This window comes from Meleagris gallopavo, chromosome 5, assembly GCF_000146605.3.
Source record: "Meleagris gallopavo isolate NT-WF06-2002-E0010 breed Aviagen turkey brand Nicholas breeding stock chromosome 5, Turkey_5.1, whole genome shotgun sequence".
NCBI lineage: Eukaryota > Metazoa > Chordata > Aves > Galliformes > Phasianidae > Meleagris > Meleagris gallopavo.
Window position 1 is genome coordinate 53,120,589 of NC_015015.2, and position 21,932 is coordinate 53,142,520.

General features: G+C 44.0%; 1 protein-coding gene across 2 annotated transcripts in view; it reads right to left on the reverse strand.

Moving 5' to 3' along the window:
• Positions 1-21,932, reverse strand: part of SYT16 (synaptotagmin 16) — a 110,748-nt gene that overhangs the window by 60,096 nt on the left and 28,720 nt on the right. For both annotated transcript variants that reach the window (XM_031553724.1, XM_031553725.1), the window contains one exon: positions 3,613-3,791. The gene's annotated coding sequence lies outside the window, so the exon portion shown is untranslated. The remainder of the gene's footprint in view (positions 1-3,612; positions 3,792-21,932) is intronic.

A 21,932-nucleotide genomic window follows, 5' to 3' on the forward strand; every position in this document is an offset into this window, starting at 1 on the left:
AAAAAAAGTTTCTTCAAATCTCCTGATGATTAAGGTGACTTCACATACCAGGAAAACGGGATTAACATTGTGGTCAAGGCAAGGCAAGGTGTAACTGGAATAGTTTTGTATAAAGCACTGTAAGAAAACCACAATTTCTTTCCTGGTCTCAGGTCACACCACTATATAAAAGTGTACAGTACAGAACAAAGCAGGCATTTTTCTTTTTTGAGTCATAGCACTGAAGCACACAGTCTGACACAGCTCTTTACACAAGGGTTTGTCCAGCAATGCCGAATGTTTCTGTGAAGTTCATTTCATTTGTGAACTTCTGAAGCAAAGGGCTCAGCAACTCAGTAAATACCATCTGTAAGAACAAGATCTCCACCTCTTCTTAGTCATGGAATTCACACTTCATGACAGGTACCAAACCATCAGAGCAGCAAAAGAGGTCTCACACGAGTCCCCAGTGATATATCAGGCCTCTGTTTGAGGAAAGGGCCTTCTTCCTTGCGCAGGTAGCCATTCCAAGGGGAGATTTCATCCCCCACACACATTCTCTCACCATCTTTAAGAACACTGATGCTGGGAGGAACAACTCCAGCTGACTCTGCACGTGGCCAACATCGTGGATCTGTATCACAGCAGCCAGCTCAGCAATCCTCCATGCCATCATACACACACTTGGGTATAGGCAAGCAATCCCAATATGTGTGAAGTTAACTATGGTAGACTTCTCTTACTAAAGCATTAACCAGATTCTCCATCCAGCTCTGCAGCCTGCTCTAAGCTCGCCCTTACAGTGCCAAGTATGTCCAAAATCCAAACTGACAATGTCCAGACAAGCTCCAACCCCAGCAGCAAAGGGTCTCCTGCTGCTAAGGAGTAACATCAGCAGCAGCACATCTTCGTGCAAGGGATTACTAAGGTCAATGAGGCAATCAAGAGCAGGATCCACAAAAGCCTCAAGTATCAGAAACATTATCCATTGTGTCCTAGCAATTAAGAGCCTTTGTCTTGGAGTCTCCTAAAAGGTTTACAATTATGGCATCATTTTCACCAACATCCTTCCCTTATCTTGTTTCTCTCATAAGGACACAAACTGTGCGATTACAATTAAATTAGGAACAAAACAGACAGATGCATCGCAGAGTCATGATGATGGAAACGTCTATTTCATTGTCACTTAACCAGTTCTAAGTTCAGGCTCTTTACAGAAAAGACAAAACAAAACGAAGACTTTGGCAGTTTACAGTACATCACCTGAATGTCAGTTCATGCACCTGCAGAGTGCAAAGCAGGCAGAACTGCTTATATTTCAATACCAACCGTCTTTTTTATTGGCAGGTAAGGTAAAAGTCAGCTTGATCCAAGGACAGGAGAAAAACATCCGTCAAACCCAGAAAAATCTGTGCAGGTCACCACTGTAAAGTTAGATTTATCCCATTGTAGAAGTTATGGTCATGTCAAATGCAAAATGCATTTGTTTAGACAGTTATAAAACCAATAGTCATAGCAGAGCAATATGTTCTAACCACTGCTAAATCCAAATGTGGAGCAGTGATTTCCCCAGTTAGTAGAGAACAGCAACACCTGTAGAATTAGGATCTCCTTGTAATAAACGCAGCTCATCAGAAAAGGAAGTGGAGAACAGGAAAAGTGATTTTTTTAATTCACTTACATTTTTAAACTACTAACCAGTAAGTTACATGTTACAAACACTCCCATCCTGCTCCTTTCTACCCAGCAAAGTCAGACTGAATTTGAAACCAACTCTTGCTTGTCAGCACTCCTCTTGGGAGAGCTCCCTCACTAGGAACTACTGCGCCAGAAATTGGCTTTCATGGCTTCCCAGCCCAAGCTCAGGCTCCACCTTTCTGCACTTGCCATACGACATGCTATGGTTAGCACTGTCCTCTTTAATCTGTCCTCTCATACTGCTGTCTTTTAAAAAGCATTAGCATTTCCTACATGAATATTCTGTATTGGCCTTATAACGATCCAAACAGCATTGCGAAATTTTAACTAAAAATAGAAACCTGATATTTTTAAATAACTCTTAGCTCCAACTCACCAAGCTGATTTTGTTTGAACGGAAAAAGCAGGCTCCAACTTTAAGTTTCCATTGTAATTAACGATTACAACACATTCCTCTGCCGTATCAGATTTAGCACCTCATTAATGTGTGTGGTATTTTGCTTGTATGGCACAGCTGTAGTTAAAGTTGAATTAGTGTTTCCATTATAAACCCATGTTTTCAAAGGTTTATTACTCAGACACACAAGATTTAGGCTGAAATGAAAACTGCCATCGAGCATGTCAGCTGGGAAGCAATTTTTTGTCTTTCAAAATTTGTAAGGAACAAAACACCAAAAAGAAAAAAAAAAACAACCAAGCCACCCTGTTTAGTAATAATTCACATTTTAAAAGGCACTGCAAATACATGTTTACATGATAGCCTGTGACAGCTCTATAGAATGTCAACGCCTACATATTCCTGCAAGATGTGCCATCTCAAAAACTGAAATAAAAGCCACATTTTCACACTACTTGATGGGAGGGGAAGAGAAGGGATAAAAGACTTAAATATAATCTTCATGAAGAAAACATAGTTTAAAAAACAAAACAACAAAAATAACCACCATAATCTTTGCATAGAAACATTAAAGTCAGAACCTTTAGCAGGAGGATCTTTCAGACACCATTTGCTTTTTAAACTTGTTGGTACCATCAGCCTGATCTTGGCTCACTAACAAATTTAGCAAGAAATCAATGAATACCACTGACTTCACATTTGCCTGTTCAAAAAACCTGGACTCTTCAAGTATGACAAAATCTTACCCCTTGCAATAGTCAAGTGAAACACAATGCAAGGCAAAATGTGTACCAAAAAAGCTCCAAGGGCTCCAGGCTTTGCAATTATGCCCTTCTACAATTAGCTTTATGAGTGAACCACTAGGAAGCAGAACTTTTAATTGCAAGGCTTCTGAGGCCACTTTCTTGGCTAATTGTTTTGATGACTCTACACTTATGATATGCAAATTCACCAACAAATATACGATGAAATCACCAAATTCCCATTTACCACCATTAACAGGATGGATGCATCTTCTGGCAGCTAAGAAAAATTAAAATGTTATTTTTATAACAGAGTCAAATTCCCCAATGGGCTCTTTCACAATTATTTTGTCCCTAGGACTCATGGGTTTACTCAAGACATAATGTTTCCAGACAACAACAAATGCATGAAAGAGCATATAATAGCTACTGCAAGAAAACCAGGGCAGGCATATCCTTCAGGAGCAAAGGCAGTGCCGTTACTAAGAATTATTCACATTTTGTTCTTAACTGAATTAACAAAACACTCCCATAACAGAGAGAGTGATGAGTGCACTTTTTTCTAGTGTTGCCCTCCATTTCTCAAGAGAGTACTCCAAACAACAAAGATAATGGAAGCCTGGCAGCAATTGTATATCCATTTGATCAAGTTCTGGAGGTTGCTCCAGTCTATCCAAATCCCTGCTGTTATCCAAACAAACAACCTGAGACACAGTAAATACCTCTATTCTCTCCGCAATCAAAGTCTCAAGAAGATTCTGTACATCAAAGGTGGTGTCGTATTGTGATACTCACCCAGGCCATCATGAATCTAGACTTCTCTTTGTAATGTTTTCTTCTCCCTTCTTGTTCCATGCATGAGAACCCACCTCTCTTTTCAAAGCAGAGCTTCCTGTTGATGCAGAGAAGGAGGTCTGGAAGGAGGACAAAGAAGACTCCAACCGCAGGCAAAGACCCAATGGCCTCAGAATTATCTAGAGAGAGAAATTTACAAAGAAAGTATCAGCATAAATGGGATAAATTACTCAGAAAAAGATATGCTTAATGACATCTTGGACTTGCGTTAAGTGGTTAGAAGATCCACATTGGGCCAGTCTTTTGAAAACATCAACAGCAAGTTATATTGCACACCAAGCCAGATTCTGATGGAGGTCTTCATTTTCATCACATGTGAACATCAGACTCTTACCAACTGTAATAAACTTTCATATTAGTGCAGAAGTCCACTCGTTTCAGGAGAGAGGCTGTCGATCTATACTAGCTATGAGGATCCAGCCAAGATAGCACCATTGGCCTTAAAGCATTTCTGCACAGCTTGCAGTGAGTACTTAGGGCAGACTGTGGGGAGGATTAGCTCCAGGTGAGAAGGTCTCAATACCTCCTTTTCAGTTTGGACGTTTTTCTGTAAAATTATCTGACTACGCTGTAATGGCAGTCATTAACTGCATTACTTCTACTAAGAAGAGGCTAATGTCTAGTCTATGAACCTTGTTAATCTGTTACCTTACCCTTCAGTAGGAAGTATATTACAGTACCACATAATTTCCAGTCTTTGTTGCAGAGGGCCAGCCTCCAGCTGAGGTAATTCAGGTTAGCCCCCCTGGTGTCAGTTTTGGCCATGTATAGCAAGCACAGTGGATATGCATCAGCTGACAACCTAGTCCTGTACCTCTACATCCCTATGTCAAATTGTAGAGAAACAGTCTCATTTCAATTTATCAGATTCAGCTGTGCCAGTAGGTCTGCTAAAAACCGCAGGCGCCAGCAAAAAGCTTTTAAAGCCATTTCACCTCTCTCACACATATCAAAATGCCTAAACAAGGGACAAACACTACATAGATCACCCACTGTGGATGGCAAGGGCACACGTCAAAAAACGTAAGTACTGTCTGCAAAAGAAAAAAAAAATTGGCTTGTTATCCTAATAATTACTTCACCTAAGAAGGGGTAAAGTTCAGTTGTCCGATTCAAATCAAAGATCCCATAAAAATGAAACAGCAGCAGCACCAGTGGCACACCAGGGATGTCTGTGATTGCAAAGCTACAGCTCATAGATGAGATGAGCAGGAGGAAAGGATGTAAACAGAGCCAGCCCTGCCTGTAAAACATCCCACTGGGAGCTTACAAAACTTGACTCAGCAAAAGGCTCAAGCTAGAAGAGCTGAACCATCTCCAGTTACAGCCCTGAGAGCGCTCACCAGGACTATAATCAAGGGGAATTTGAAAAAACTGATTTCCTACAAGTCGACGTGCCTTAACTGGAAACAAAAATCACAAATGCTTAGCAGCAGCCCACATACAAAGCAGATGAGTGCTGGATGCCAAATCCAGCACGATATGGGCTACACAAACTCAGGAGCTGGCTCTGATCTTGCTCACTCCAGCCTGTGGAGGGAACGTTAACACATACTGAATTATGTAAACTTAAATGACAACACAATCAAGTCCACATTTGCCTTGCTCTCTTCTGCACAGCACAGTTACTTCTCTAGCAAATGCACCTACATTCCCCTTGTGTCTCCCCAGCTCAAAGCACGGCCTAAAAAGACAAGGAGTCTGGTCTCCCTTTTGAGGCTGAAATTTGCCCATCTCCTCCCCCACATCCCAACCCAAGGAGCAGGGCTGGGGATGTGAGAGCAGCTGAGTGATGCACCCACTCCTGCTATTTTCAGCTGCTGAAGTCACCACTAAGTGCCTGCAGAAACCAAGTATAAATCAAAGGAGCTGAGCAGAAATCAAAGTCACCAGAACTCCAGAATATATACAACAGCCCAGCTGGGTGCCATCTATGACTCTTCCTTTTCTCGAGCGTAGCTTTGGCAGAAAAGAGGATTATCATCTCTACCCTTACCATACAAATACAATACAATACATCTGGGATCATCACATCTCAATAGAAACACTTATGTGCCTCCGTATGAATGTATGCGTTGTGTGAAGCTTAGCTTAAAATCTGCAGATTTAAAATGGATTCGTAGCAAACCGACAATTATGTTATGAAGGCTCTCTGTGAGCGATTTCATTGCAGAGAGAGTGATGTGGAGGGGTGCAAGGACACTGCTGTTCCTATTTATTAAGCCATTTCAACAAACCTCAGCTCTAAGCCCAATGAGATGTCATAGTTTACCCTTCTCAGACAAGAATGAAGCAAGCTACCAATATTTTTGAACACCAATTGCCCACCACAAGCTCTGTAATGCTACATGACCCCCAGCCACAGAAGTTTCCAAGGTACCCCTTTTTCCAACAGTCCTGTATCATACCTTGCAAAATCCCAGAGGAAAGAGCAGGCATCCTGAAAGAAAGTTCAGAGACCTATTACCATCTGCTGCCTACACGGATGCAGTAGTATAGTGGTGTAGGACTTGAGACAATCCTTGAGGCTTCCCCTACTCTTTGGGGGCAGAGTGTAAGGCATCTCCTGTACAGACTGTTGATACAGCACCACTCATCTAAGGAATGCATGCTCTATTGCAAGAAGGTGCCTGGGGATTCTGCAGCATAGGAGCTCATGCATCTGGTCACACAGCTGTAAGCAGAAGTTTTCTCTCCCTCATACTATCTGTGCCAGATACTGGAGGCTTGTGCCATGGTATCTCTGAGGGAGGGATGTGAGATTTACACCTGAGCACTGTCTCACATACGTAGGTTGAAACATTACAGTCTGAGCACCTGGCTCCCGCTGGAAGCACAGATTCCTCTGTGTTGGAACCACGCTGGCTCTCTGCTCCTCTGCAATCAGGAAGAAATGAGCTGCACCTGCATATGGTCCTAATGACATGTCCCAGCTCTCCTCTCTGCCTGCAGCTGAAGGGATTGCTCTGCAGGATTGAATCTCCAGGCTAAGACTATGCCTGGGAAATTATTTCAAGACTGATTTGGGCTAGAGCTCTGCTCTGGCTTGCAGGAGGATGTCTGGACTTGGGAGGGTGCTGAGGGGGAAGAAGAGCAGAAACACACACATGACTTGCATTACAGCATTGCTGGAGCGTGTCAGAGCTTCATGCATAAGTGAAACAATCAGCCTCACAGCACTAGATGGAAAAGAAAAAGTAGTGTGGTACTGAATTCCTGGTTCACACTCTGGGCAACCAAGGCTAGGGAAGGAGTGGGCCACCGTGCACTTTGAGACATGTACAGTCCATTCAGCCTGTACTTTCTTCCACTCGTTCATGCATTTTTAAGCTAAGTAATCAATGCTGTAGATATCCTCATGCAGTGACACAGTGAGCCCACGTGTTCTGCAGTCCCAGGTGAGATTGGAAGCCAGGAAATGCTGTTGACACACCCAGCAGGTTAAGGACAAGTATAACTGCATGCAATCCTGCATGTGCTCTGCTGAAGTACAAAGCAGAGGCACAATGGGAAGGGCCCCAAGCTAGGAAAGAGATCAGAGACAAAAGGGAGGTAAACATGTGGCATCTGGCAGAGGACACAGAGGGCACAAGATATTACAATGCTGTTCCTGCTCTAACAGCTTCCTCAAAGCCACCTCCATGCTAAAAGATGACCACAAGGCAGAGTCTGCTTGGAAGAGCAGTAGAGAAGTATTGGCCACACTGTGACAGTCATCATATTCTGTGATCATATCCAGCTGGTGCTTGCTTTTCAGCAGGTTTCACAGCAATTCATCTAGCCTGCTGGGCACCTCCAAAGAGTCCATGCAAATGAATGGAAGTACACCACAGATGCTCTTGAGAGTCCGCTATTAACAAAGCCTTAATCAATTCAGCTTTGCAAGGGTTAATTTTTTGCATAAAATCCTATTCCAGGCAATAGCTCTTTAATTCCAATTGATACAAAGCTTCCTGCAATAGGAATGTTTACTGGTACTTTTTAATTACGAAAAAAACCATAAATTGTCTGTTTTACTGTCTACACTAATTACATTTCATTATATATTTGGAGTAAGCTATGATTTTCCTGCTGGTTCCCATGACATTTTTCATTATCAACCACTAATTGTCTAGCATGCACACTGCATTGTGAACCAAGTAGGCTGATGTGTGGGCAGAAGTTCTAGCAAAAGCTGCAAGGCAACAGAAGTGTACGTTATTATTATTGCTATTATGATGTATTAGAAAGTTTCCACCTACATGAATACCTACGTATCCTCTTCCCTATCAGCAATGTCACAGCACAGCAACGCACAGGAGTCCATCTGTAATAAGCCTCATGCTTGGCAATAATCAGCAGCTACTGAAGGAAAGTTATCTGGGGTGAAATGATGACAGCAGTCCTACTGCAAGGGCAAATTCCCTTCTGGGTGCAATGGAAACACCAAGAAGGTTTCTCAGTCACTTCTACTCATTGCTCAAAGCACATGAGCATCAGAATCTAAGGAGTCAACCTCCCCACGCACAAGGTCAGGGCTATAAAGGAAAATAGTGCCATAAGTGGATTCCTAGTGGAAGAGGATATATGGCTAATGGGATCTTTCTGAGGGTGCATGAAAATAAAAAGCTTAAGGGTCTTCATGAGACACAGATAACGCTGATTACAGAACAGGAAAATCTGTAATGAATCTGTATCTATGCAAACTGAGAAAGTGCCACAAAGGACAAAGCAACTCATTGCATGCAGCATTTCGTAAGTTCCAACTGAGGTAGAGTTTTAAGAGCAAATCCTTCATATAGGAAAGTGCTAGAACAAGGAGTGCATGATCACTGCTCCCAGGATCATCCTTATCAGTCTTGGACAGGTGGCAATTCTATTCATGTGCACCACACACACAATACACAAACACTTCAGAAATAAATGTGTGTTTTCACAGGATTGCAGCTCTTTCCTGATATCTATATCAAAGGAGACAAAGCCTGACCCTTCCTAACAGCACTGTGAGGGAACAGTTGTGCAACTTTTTCTCTTCTCCTCAAGGTGATCCACAAATACGTTATCAGAAAGGCAATCAAATTTCATGGGGCACTGTAGCAGCAGGGTAAAATTCCCACCCAAGGCAGGAGGACTTGCCCTTCATCAGGGTTCAAGTTTCACACACTTTATTCTTATGTACTGGTTTACAGATAGCAAGAAATGAAAGTTCTTCTGGTTTTTATATAAGGAATATGAAGGACTGAAAGATACTTTTGACCTGACTGCATTTATTAAGTTTGACTGCAAAATTGGATTGAACGAAGTGTGAAAAAGTGCGGCCATCTATAGCTGTTGCTGATGTGCTTACAGGTCACCTTTAGAGATTTAAGCAGCCTTATGGCATAAGACAGAAGCATGCAATTTCAAAGGTTTTTGAAACAGTACAGCACCTTTCTTTCCCTTTCTTCTACAACCCACACAACCGCAGCATCCAAACAACTTGCAGGCCTCAATGTGTTTATGCCCTTAGCAACTCTGTGTACCAGTGAAACACTGACACAACTACCCCACAGAATGGTAATCACAGCACACAGTGAACAAAAAGCAGTAGAGTTTAGGTCCAAAAGAACCATCAAGAAAAGTCCTGCTGATCTACACAGACCTTTTAGTGTCTAGACCCAGGAGACAACTTAAAGGCCTCACTGTGGCCTTCCAATACTTGAAGGGAGCGTATAAACAGGAGGTGGAACGGCTGTTTATGAGGGTGGATAGTGATAGGACAAAGGGGAATGGTTTTAAACTAAGATGGGAGATTTAGGTTAGATATTAGGAGGAAATTTTTCACACAGAGGGCGGTAAGGCACTGGAACAGGTTGCCCAAGGAGGCTAGTGGATGCCCATCCCTGGAGGCACTCAAGACCAGGCTGGATGTGGCTCTGGGCAGCCTGGGCTGCTGGTTGCGACCCTGCACACAGCAGGGGTTGAACTCGATGATCATTGTGGTCCTTTTCAACCCAGGCCATTCTATGATTCTATGAACTTCTCCCATAAACTCACATTTTACTTTTCCCAATACAATGTCTCACATTCTCGTTAGAGAGAACTCTCCACCCTTTTTTCCAAGCCAGGCTTACTGTTTTCAGGCTAGTAAATCTCAAAATTTGTGAGATCTCCCACCTCATAAAGTCTACTATAGAGCTTACTATGTAATACTCTGCAGCCACATTACTTTCTCTGCAGCAGAAATGCCACCCTAATCTTGAGCAATGCTCCTGTCAATGTTTGAGACCAAGCAAACTGTTCTGTGAAATATTCTGTCTTCAACAGAAGGCATTTTCTCATTAGAAAGGATGAAGTATTAGTTTTGCTGGATGTGTTTCAAACAACTCCAGGTCAAATCAACAGCAAGTACATTGTGTTTGCATATGATGATGCCTGATGTTCTGCATTTAGAAGAGTCCTGGCTCTCACTCCATTTCTCAGCACACACACAGAACAGATACAAATGAAAAAAGGAAACAGAAGCATGTCATAATGGACAGGAGAGTACACATGTCATCTAATGGAGGTGACTCAACTAACTGCCGAGGTCTCAAAAGGATGATTCAGGGAATAATTGTTAATCTTATTAATAACCTTAGAAAATTCAACGTGGCTTTTAAAATACACTGAAATTAACAAGACCAGGGAGACTGAAAATTGGAGCAGCACAGCACTTGAGTTGCCATTCACAGACTTGAAGTTGGTTCCCCTATGTACCAGGGCTGAGAGAGTTCAGCAGAGACAGCATGAGGAATATTGTGGTACCAACCAGGCCTCAGTTCTCCTGCACAACCACTGTTCCCTACCTCAAACTACAACAGGAAGGCTGTGAGACCCACACAGACTGAGCCCCTTGCCTTGGGACACGGGGAGCATTCAGCTCAATCTGACCCCAAGTCATCCTTCTGACCAGCTTCCTCATATGTATACACCTTCCTCAGACCTGGTTTGGTGTGGGAACGTCAGGCAAACAGTGGTAGGAAAACAGGGCACAAACTTTTAGTGAGAAACAGTCTTACTTGCTCAAGAGTCAGAGATGGAATAAAATATAACACCTAGATAATCCCTCTCTTTCAGGCTTTCACCAGGCCAACGTTCATGAGCATTTCAGGCTGGGCAGAGTAGCTGGAACCTTTCTGCGTGCCCCCACTATCTATAGTGGTCACACTGCCTACCTCCCATTGAACAGCTGTCTTAAACTCTTTTCTTCTTGATCTTTTGTGCTAAAACCCCTCAGACACTTTCACCCTATAATTTTTATCCCAAATGAAGAATCCCTGTAAAGAAAAAAACAAGTTTTTTCTCAGAGTTGAACCAACATCTGAGATAACCAGAGTGAGCTGCAGCCTTCACAACTTTGCCTCAATGCTTCTCCAGACCAGCAACGAAAAACTAGAAGACAGAAAGTCCTTTTCTTAGACTCCCAGTAATTTGAGATCAGCGTTAGGGAAAAGACAAGATCTCTAGAAAATTGTAACAGACTGAGTATGTAGGCGAGTGCTCTACCTGCTATGAGAACACCCTTACACCCAAGCCTGTGCTCTGTCGTTTCCCCTCTATCTCAATTCTCACCCTAACCTACAAGCCAATCTCAAACTGTTTCACACACTGCAACAATTTTCCACGGTAAAAACAGCCATCAGACAGAGCAGTGAGGGGACTTGGTGGTGGAAACTTTCAACTAAGATGTAGAAAAGCAAGAAAAAGACTGCAGTGATAAGTATCCATACAATTTGGATTAGATCAACTGTAATAAGAAAGTGAGTCCCTAAAAGACAATCTTCTGCTTTCATGTTAGAGATGAGACCCATATTCAAATTCAAGTCTGAACCAAGTAGGGCAGAGGCTTAAACTGGCAGCTTCCATGTGTCCTTTGCCTTACCACCAAAAACCTACTGCTGTGGCAAGAGACATCTGGCTTCTCCTGCTGTCTCCATACCCTGCCCCATCCTGAATAAGGACATAACCTGTATTTAGGAATGGTTTTTCAAGGTGTTTTTCTTAGAAAAGTTATAAATTTTAACAAAATACTCTTGTCTGTGTGACAAGAATACGTTGTCTCAGAAATTCCCAACCAGCTTACTACAGGTTTGCCTTTGATCATGCCCCAGGCTTGTTTTCAGTCACAGTACAACTCAGAGTTGATAATCATATACATTTTGTCACAGCTGACACCACTGCCTTTCTGGTAGAAAGGGAAGGCTTGGGCTGTCAGTCTGCCACCTTCCTTGAGTGCTGAAGTCATGTCTTTTTTTTTTTTTTTCTTTTTTTTTTCTTTTCCTTTAAAGACAACTTCTTTGTTGCCATGGTATCACTAATGCGGTATTTTGAGACAGGGAAAGAATATAACTGTGCAACACCACAGTGACACATCTATCAAATGCCATCCTCTCAAAAAAGGATAAATAAATGTAGACTTGTAAAAGCTCCTCTACCCTTTCTAATTTCTTCTTCTCATCTACAAATTGTAGTCTACAAAGGACATGTACTGGTTTTATGACAGAGAAGGTCAGAACGTGCATCTCAGCAAGCAGTGCCTAGGCTTATTTTAATTCTCTTTTCTCCCCATGCTACATGACACCAGCTCAGGTACACACACAACAGAATCAGAGCACCTGCGCTTTCAGAGAATGCCAGCCTGGCTCCCTGTGTTAGACCATGCAGTGAGCGCTTCCTAATTCTAGCCTGCACACTTATTTTCTTCTGAACTAATAAGGTATCTACTGCTGAGCGCAACCCACGTTTATCTCAACAGTAAGAAAGACCAAAAAGGGCACTCTGATGTTGTTTCTCATACACCACCTTCAACTCACCAGGTGTGTTCTTGTTAGCCCTGTAGCACGTCTTCCCTATCAACTCCAGAATTATTTTAAAGCGATCTTTATTAGCACAAGTCCTTACACACTCAAGGAAAAGGAGAATAACGGAAGGAAAACTTATACAAGCTGACTTCATCGAGGTTTCTGCAACAGAAGAGGGAGTGGAGAACAGCAAGCAAAGCACTGATGGGAAGTTAAAATGTAAAGATCAACTGTATGAGTTGAGAATTCAACAGTAAGCACGGAGCTCTCTAGCAAATGGAAATACGTATTTTACATTTGGGAGACAGAGAAACAGGGAGAGGAGGAAGGAGAAAGGAAGATCTTTGTTAATGCTTCCCTCTTGTTTGGGGAGAAAAAGTTGTTTCCACTTAGAACTGAAGTGCTCTCACCACTTCAGAGAGGAATCTAATTGGGATCTTTATGTTGTCATGTACTTATTTTTCTCACCCACAAAACCTTGTTCTTAGTTCCACTGGTGACCCAAGGCAGAATGACTCACCACAGTAAAAGGCCGGACAACAGCTTTCTTTATTTTTTCTTTTTTTTTTTTTCCCCTCAAAGACCTAAATAAGCTCTACTCCATCAATTGACCAAGGACGATGCAGAAGTAAACCTCTCACTGAAGGCTGTGCGTTGCCTTGGCAACCCGTCTGATCTCCATTGCTCCAGGGACTGGAAATGTGCTGCCAACAGAAGATTTCAGCTAATCAAACCAAATCTCTTAATACTTACACAATTTCCCATCTGCAGAGAGCAGGCCATGCGCCCACAGAAAACAGAGCACCCTCTCATCACCTTCCTGGCTCCTCCTCGACCTTCTTGTTAGCTCCTGGTAGGCCACAGACACCTCCCAATTGCTGCTGAAGGGGATGAGGGAACAGCAAGAGGCCACAATATGTTGGATACTCACATGGCAGTTGCAGACCTGCACACAGCATATGCCTGGAGAGCCTCCTGGGAAGCCATGGGGAGACCATCTGCTCACTGAGAGCAGTTAATAGACAGCAGGACCCTAACAAGGTCCACGACTTCTCTGTGGCTCAATTCTCTCTTGAAAGGAAGATTATTTTCAAAGATAGGTAATACTCACCCCCAACAAGCCTGGAGCCATTTGTTACAAGAGTGGCCTTCTCAATCTAACTCATCTCTTTTTCAGCTCCCTTTAAACACAACCAGGCAATATCAGCAGTGGCAATCTGCTGATCAGAAAGAAAACGTGGGGCAGGCATGCATCACCAGCTCTTGACATTCCTAGACCAGGACCTGTTGTCAAACTGCAGTGCTGAACATCTGCATTATTACAAAACATCTAATTGGAAATGCTAAAAGGGCAGCTTAGGTACCTAATTTTGCCTTGAAAGCACAACCAGTATTTGACTTTTTATTTTTATTATTTTCTTTCTTAAGTAGATACATGACCATACCCTCTGCTATTCACCTAAATGCTTCCGTCTCATGTATTTAAGCCCAGCCACAAAGACAGACAGATGATCTGGCATTTAGGACAACCAAAGGGCCATGAAAAAGAGGCACAAATGGCACACAGAAGAGAATTTCTCACAGCCACTCTGCTGCTGAGACAGGAAAGTTTACTTGGTAGTGAAGAGACTCATGTCTGTGAAAACCCACCAATTACCATCTAACAATCCTCAGCCCTACATCACCTAACATGGCTCCATCACCATTCCACACAACTGCAAAAGTGAAATTCGAGAGTTCAAACAGCACAGACAACCTCGGCACTCAGGCTCTCCTTTTCCTCCGAGGTCATTCTATATTGCTTTGCAGAAGACCCACCACTCCTGGAAACTCCTACACTGAGATTTGTTCCATACACATTGCTTGCAGCCAGACTGACTCACTGTGTTGCCACAATTGGCGTGAGGGACCTTTAGTATTTTTTTGGTCCCACCTCCATGTGCAACCTGCACAGCCAGTTACTGAGCTGAGGCAGCAGCTGCTGAAGAATAGAATGGAAAAATTGTTGGCATTTAAATAGAGCTATGAAGCGGAAGAGTACTGCTCATACAGACAGGGTGTAGCTTCAAAGAAAGATTTTATTATGGAAGATTTCTAGGCCTCTAGCATTGACCAAGAGACCTACACCCTGGGAAAATATGTTTTAACAATAACAAAAGCCATTAAAATAAATGCTTGGGGAAAAATGCCAGTGGTTTCTAGATTCGTGAATTTAACAGAGTTAAGAGCTTAGCAAGTACTGCCACCTTCTACCGCATCACTGTGAAATTTTCTCTATATGCATTAGTATAACAAACTAATTAACTCATTACTAGGGCTGAAAGGAGAAGGGCATGAACTGATTCAGCTAACCACAAGCTCTGTAACAAAGGAGAGGAAATCAGGTTCAACAGGCAGAATGAGGTGGGAATCAGCTCATTTTAACAGTCAGGATACATGGGTGTCTACATGTGCCTCACCCCCCTGTATTCTCCCCGTATCATGTCTTCTGTCTATTCCAGGCACTTCTCAGCCTGGCAAAACTGAATCAGACTTGGACCCTAGCACTTATGCCCAAAACATGGAACATGGAAATCAAAAGTAAGGTTCTCACTGATGTACTGGGGAGCAGGAGTGATCTCAGAAGAGAAAACAAATGTTGATGATGCTCAGAAGGCACTCTATTCCTTCATCCTTTACCGTAAGTAAATTAGGAGTATGTTAAACAAACTGAACCTTTGGGAACACTGCTAGCCACAGGCCTCCAACTAGACTCTGTGCCATGGATCACAGCCCTCTGGGATCCGCTGTTCAGATGGCTCTCAACCCATCTCACCATCCATTCCTGCAGCCCACACTTCCTGAGCTCATCTATCAGGATTTCATGGCATACGACATCAAAAGTTTTGCTGAAGTCAAGGTAGACAACATCCACTGCTCTAACCTCACCTGTCCAGACAGCAGTGATATCACAGAAGGCAACCGAATTCATTAAGCATGATTCCCTTCAATGAATCCATGCTGAGTCCTCCTGATCATCTTGACTTCCATATGATTAGATATGGCCTTCAGGATGAGCTGTTCCATCACCTTTTCAGGGACTGAGGTGAGGCTGACTAGCCTGTAGTTCCCCAGATCTTCCTTCTTCATAGAATCACAGAGTTGGATTGGAAGGAAGCTCCAAAGGCCATCTATCCAACTCCCCTGCAATGAACAGGGATATCCACAGCTAGACCAGGATGGCCAGGGTCTGATCCAGCCTTGTCTTGAAAGTCTCCAGCAACGGGGCATCAATCTCATCACTGTGCAACCTGTTCCAGTGCCTCATCACCCTCATTGTAAGAGATTTTTTCCTTCTATCTATATATTCTTGCCTCTTTTGAAGACTGGAGAAATACTTGTTTTCTTCCAGTCCTCTATGACGCCTCTCTTGATGACCATAACCTTTCAAAAACAATCAAGAGTAGCCTAGCAAGATGCCCATCAGATCCCATTCTCAAGATTAAAATGGAGAGCTATGCCACTTGAAAGACAAAAGGACAGCAAGAAGGGGGGAGGCAGAGGTGACTATTAACCAAAATAAATGCAATGGAGATTAACTAAAACAGATTTCACATATTTTGCGGGCTTTTGCAGTTCTGATACTTCAGCCCACGTGAGCAACCATCCCTGCACACATTCTGCAAAACACCTGGCATAGCAGACCCCAAGAATGAAGTGCAGCATGATTCCTTAGATGTATTCGGACACATGCATCCAAGGCCTGCTTACTATTTTATTTCGGATATCTTCAGCTATATTCTCCCACAACTATCATGCTACATTTAGACCCTTTTCTTAACCTATCGCAGCCACAAGTATCTGCAAGTATTGACAGCTTCCCTTGCACAGGGATCAAATGTACCCTCTGCTTAACATGAATGTAAATTCCCTGCACTCACATTACTCACTGTGAGCCTATAATTATGGTCTAACTACTGTTCTGCACTAGTAGATTTTAATCTTAAGTGCCAGTAGGAAACAGCACAAAGTCAAAGCAGAAAACAGAAGAAAAGGCTAACTCCTATTTCATTATTTGCAATTTCCAAGACCTCTGTATTACCACTTTAAGAAAACCCAAGAAGCATGCAAATTTACAGTAACAAGAATTGTTGTAACTCAGGATTTACCTGTAATTGTCACAGAAGCAACAAAATAGGAAAGCTATCTTCTCACCAAGAAATAACCACAAATTATTCAAAACACCAGGCTTACCTAATTGTCCTTACATAAAACAGCAAAACAAGTCAAGCCAGCAGTGAAAATTCCCAAGAATACTCTTCTCACAAAGAATACATTTCAAAGCTTTCTTCCTGAGACAGGTTGCTAAATCCTCTGGACCTGCGGTGCTCACACAAGCAGGGCAAAGTGGGACAGAAACACAGCCCTGAGTGGTGCTCTTTCTTTTTCTCTGTTTCGTATTTGTTGACTTAATGACCCAAGGAATGAGGAAGGCTTCTGGTTGGTAAACATGTGACAGCCACCAAAGGAATGTTAGCCTGAGAAACAAGAGATAAAACAGCCAATACCACTTAACAGGGTTTTTTCAAAACTACCTTACATGTAGCTTTCCTGACCGTTCTGCAGCTTATGAGTGCTAGCTCTTTATTTGGGGGGAAAAAAAAAATAAGAGCCATTCAATTATCACAAAATTGAAACTGTAAATAATTATTCTCTCCTGTTCAGATACACATTCACTTTGCTGCTTAAATTCACATTCCAGTGATAAACACTTGGGATTCTCTTAACCTTTAAGGTACGTTAAAGAAAGCTCTGTGATACTTGCTGTGAGATCACATCCTGTTCTCACTATCCATGAAACTTCTGCTTTGAACACGGATTTTGGATGTACATTTGATTCCCCGAAGAAAAGTTACATCATTCAGGCCAAATTCATCCCTACCATCTCTGCTGTAAAAGTTCTCCCTGCAGAGAAATCAAACCTATTCCCTGCACTTTATTACTTACAGCAAAATTCTGTTTCTGGCATCTGTAATATCCCATTCTCACAAACAGCATGGAAAGGCTGCAGAATGAAAGTCATGCCATCTGAACACAGCTGCTTTCAGCACTCAAAGCAGGAGAGTGCACAGGGAAGCAGACAGAAAAAGTGAGGAAGAAAAGGGAATAAATACTCAGGAGGGGCTTGCAGACCTAGCTCCAGACTCAAGCCCTTTGACTTCCACAAGTCAACCTAGAGTTGCCATGCATGGAGCAAATGATAAGCTGCCACCCAGCCCAGGGAACCAGACAACTGCAGGCAGTATGCCTGCCTCCAGCGCTGAGCCGGCAAGAAACATCCCCACTGATCTAGGTGGCTGAAGATCTGCAGAGGTTTGACACAGCACCCAGGGAAACAATGCTCCATCCTTGCTGCAGAGCTAGATTCACATCAGAGCTTCCTCCTACTGATTATCCTGCCATTCCCTTACTTCTGAACTCTACCTTGAAACTTCCGCTGGGGCCCTTACCATCTTTTCTGTGGTAATTCACTTTAATTCATATTTCTCCAAAGTCCACCAGACTGCCATATTTATGAAGGAAAATGGAAGACAACTCGAGCCTTTCACTCCAACTCCCGTGCTCTCAGCTTCTTTCTTTGCTCTCCCACATTAATTTCTTACTCTAAACTTTACTCCTGGGTACATCCTTTGTAACATTACAATGGAAAAAGTAATGCAGAAATACTGCTACAATTATGCTAGGAGAACAAAGCTCCCTTCCTTGTCTACTCAACACTTTCCTTTCACCTCCCACTTCATTCTTTCTCCCCCAAACAATTGTGCTGGGAGAGCTTTAGCAGAACCAACATTCAAACCCCTCTTCAAACAGACCCAGTTTTTATTAGTATTTGTCAACCACCAGCTAAACTGCAGCAATATTCCTTTCATACGCCGCTAAATGTCAAGTGGTTATTTTTAAAACCCGGACGGTGCGTGTTACAAAAACCTTTACACCATTATTTCAAAGACCAAGCATCCTCTGGCCGGGAATCACAGGCAGCTGTTTCCCTGGCGACACAGATTGCTTCCAGTTCAATGGCAGCTCCACACAGCCGCCTCCTTCAAAGCCCCACCAACTCTCCGCTGCCTTTGTAGCTCTGAAACAAGCCCCTCTCAATCCACTTCCCAATTCTCCTTATTACAGGAGCACTAGGCTTACATCACTCTGATTTATCTATTGCTGGGGCGAGAGCTCAGCCAGCCCTGGTGTGACCGGGTTACAGCAGGAACAAATGGCTTCCAACAGGCCCAGCTGAATGCATCTCTTCACACAGACACCTGCACAGTGCTCCTCTGCCCTGCAGAGCCCTGCAGAGCAAACAGCCCAATCTGCTGCCAGCCACCAGGGCAGGAGAAATGTCCGGACCCGTGGAGTCAGAGGAGGGCTGAGCCCACTCCCTACGCAGGCTGTGTCTCACATGGTACTGACGCTGTCTTCCCAGGACGTTTGATGTTATCATTAGCACTAATATCTGCTCTTTCTGACCCACTTTATGCGCCAAACCTTTTTGTTCAAAGCTCTCCAGAGTCTCTATCATTAACACAGCACAGCACTGTCATTTTAGTTTCCTCATGAAACAGTTATCACTGAACACAGCATTCGCTGGAGGGGAACTGGGCTGACTATAATTCATATGCAGGGGAAGGAGGATTGCAGTATACCTGCACACAGACAGCAACATCTTACGCTTTCATTTTGTCCCCTACAGAAAAAACCTTCCTCAAACTCCCCCAAAGTTTGCAACAACAAATGCATCTCCTGCTTCTTAGGTTCAAAGCAATACTGCTCTTCTCCCTCTGGCGCAAACCTTATTCAAAAGAAATATGAGACAAAGGGAATTGATGAAACAGCCAGGCCCCTGAGGGTGCACCAGGACACAGGGAGTCAGCAAGCCCAGACTGGCAACCCATATGGAATGGACGGCAGGTCAGTGCAGTTCTCTTACACAGGTATGAACACAGCAGTGAAGAATACCAAATGAGCCTTGCTGAACTCTTTTGTGTCCGCCTGCACTCCCCTCCTCTGGGATAATAGCGTACAGGAGCTGCCCACACTGGAAGGAAGGTGCCTGCAATAATTGTGAACTCAGAAATATTCACACAACACATTTTTGTCCAAACTGCATTCACTCACTGCTTGCTAACAGCTATAGATGATGAGTCCTAGACTCAAAGAAGAAACTGCCTCAGCAGAATCAGTGTACACATCATACAAGTGCCTGAAGGCACTGGTGCTTATGGGGGACTTCAATTATCCAGATATTTGCTGGACGACCAACATGGCCAGACACGCACGGTCCAGACGGTTCTTGCAGTGCGTTGAAGACAACTTTCTGATGCAGGTGGTGGAGGAACCGACGCGGGGAGGGGTGTTACTGGACCTTATTCTCACCAACAGGGATGGACTTGTTAAGGAAGTAAAGGTTGGGGGCAGCTTGGGTTGTAGTGATCATGAGATGGTGGAGTTCAAGATCCTGAGTGGAAGAAGCAAAGCAATAAGTAGGATTGCTACCCTGGACTTTCAGGAGAGCCAACTTCCGGGACCTACTTGGAGCTATCCCCTGGGCTCGGGTGTTAGAAGGTAAGGGGGCCTCTGAGAGCTGGTCAGCATTTAAACAGCTCTTCTTCCAAGCTCAGGATTGGTGCGTCCCTGTGAACAAGAAATCGGGAAAAGGTGGCAGGAGACCTGTGTGGATAAGCAAGGAGCTCATGCGCAAGCTCAAAGGAAAGAAGAAGGTCCATGAAATGTGGAAAAAGGGTCTGACCACTTGGGAAGAATATAGGAATGTAGTCAGGGCCTGCAGGGATGCGACGAGGAAGGCTAAAACCCACCTGGAATTGAATCTGGCTAAAGTGATAAAGGATAATAAAAAAGGCTTCTTCAAGTATGGCAAAAGGAAAACTAGAGAGAATGTGGGCCCCTTACTAAGTGAGAGGGGGGTTCTGGTAACGGGGGATGCTGAGAAGGCAGAGATACTGAATGCCTTCTTTACTTCTGTCTTCAGTGAAAAGGCTCTCCCTCAGGTTTCCCACACTGTGGAGGTTAGCGAGAGGGTCTGGGGAATGGGAGACTTCCCTTTAGTCAGGAAAGAGGACGTGCGTGAGCGCCTAGGCAGTACTAAGGTCCACAAGTCCATGGGACCTGATGGGGTGCATCCACGTGTGCTGAGGGAGCTGGCGGAGGTCATTGCCAAACCGCTTTCTATCATTTTTGAGAGGTCTTGGATAAAAGGGGAGGTCCCTGAAGACTGGAGGATAGCCAATGTCACTCCAGTCTTCAAAAAGGGCAAGAAGGAAGATCCGGGTAATTATAGGCCTGTCAGCCTCACCTCTGTCCCTGGAAAGGTGATGGAACAGCTTGTGCTGGATACCATCTCCAGACAACTGGGAGAAAAGGAGGTTATCAGGAGCAGTCAGCATGGGTTCACCAAGGGGAGGTCGTGCTCGACCAACCTGGTGGCCTTCTATGATGCTGTCACATGCTGGGTGGATGGGGGAAGAACGGTAGATGTAGTCTACCTTGATTTTAGAAAGGCATTTGATACTGTCTCCCACGACATCCTTATAACAAAGCTGAGGAAGTGTGAGATAGATGAGTGGACAGTGAGGTGTGTTGAGAACTGGCTGACTGGCAGAGCGCAGAGGGTCGTCGTTGGTGGTGCAGAGTCTGGCTGAAGACCTGTAACCAGTGGTGTCCCCCAGGGGTCTGTGCTGAGTCCGGTCTTGTTCAACATCTTCATCAATGACCTTGATGAGGGGATAGTGGCAACCCTCAGCAAGTTTGCTGATGATACGAAGTTGGGAGGATTGGCTGACACGCCTGAAGGCTGTGCTGCCATTCAGCGAGACCTGGACAGGCTGGAGAGCTGGGCAGTAAGAAACCGGATGAGGTTCAACACAAGCAAGTGTAGGGTCTTATACCTAGGGAGGAATAATTGCATGCACCAATACAGGGCTGGGGGATGAGCTGCTGGAGAGGAGCTCTGCACAGAGGGACCTGGGCGTCCTGGTGGACGACAGGTTGGCCATGAGCCAGCAGTGTGCCCTCGTGGCCAAAAAGGCCAATGGCATTCTGGGGTGCATTAAGAAGAGCGTGTCCAGCAGGTCGAGGGAGGTGATCGTCCCCCTCTACTCTGCCCTGGTAAGGCCTCATCTGGAGTACTGTGTCCAGTTCTGGGCTCCCCAGTACAAAAAAGACAGGGATCTCTTGGAAAGAGTCCAGCGGAGGGCCACAAAGATGGTGAAGGGCCTGGAGCATCTCCCCTATGAAGAAAGGCTAAGTGAACTGGGTCTGTTTAGCCTTGAGAAAAGAAGACTGAGAGGGGACCTGATCCAGGTTTATAAATATCTGAGGTGTGGCGGCCATAGTGGTGAGGCCAGTCTCTTTTCAGTGGTACGTGGAGACAGGACGAGGGGAAACGGACATAAGCTGCAGCAT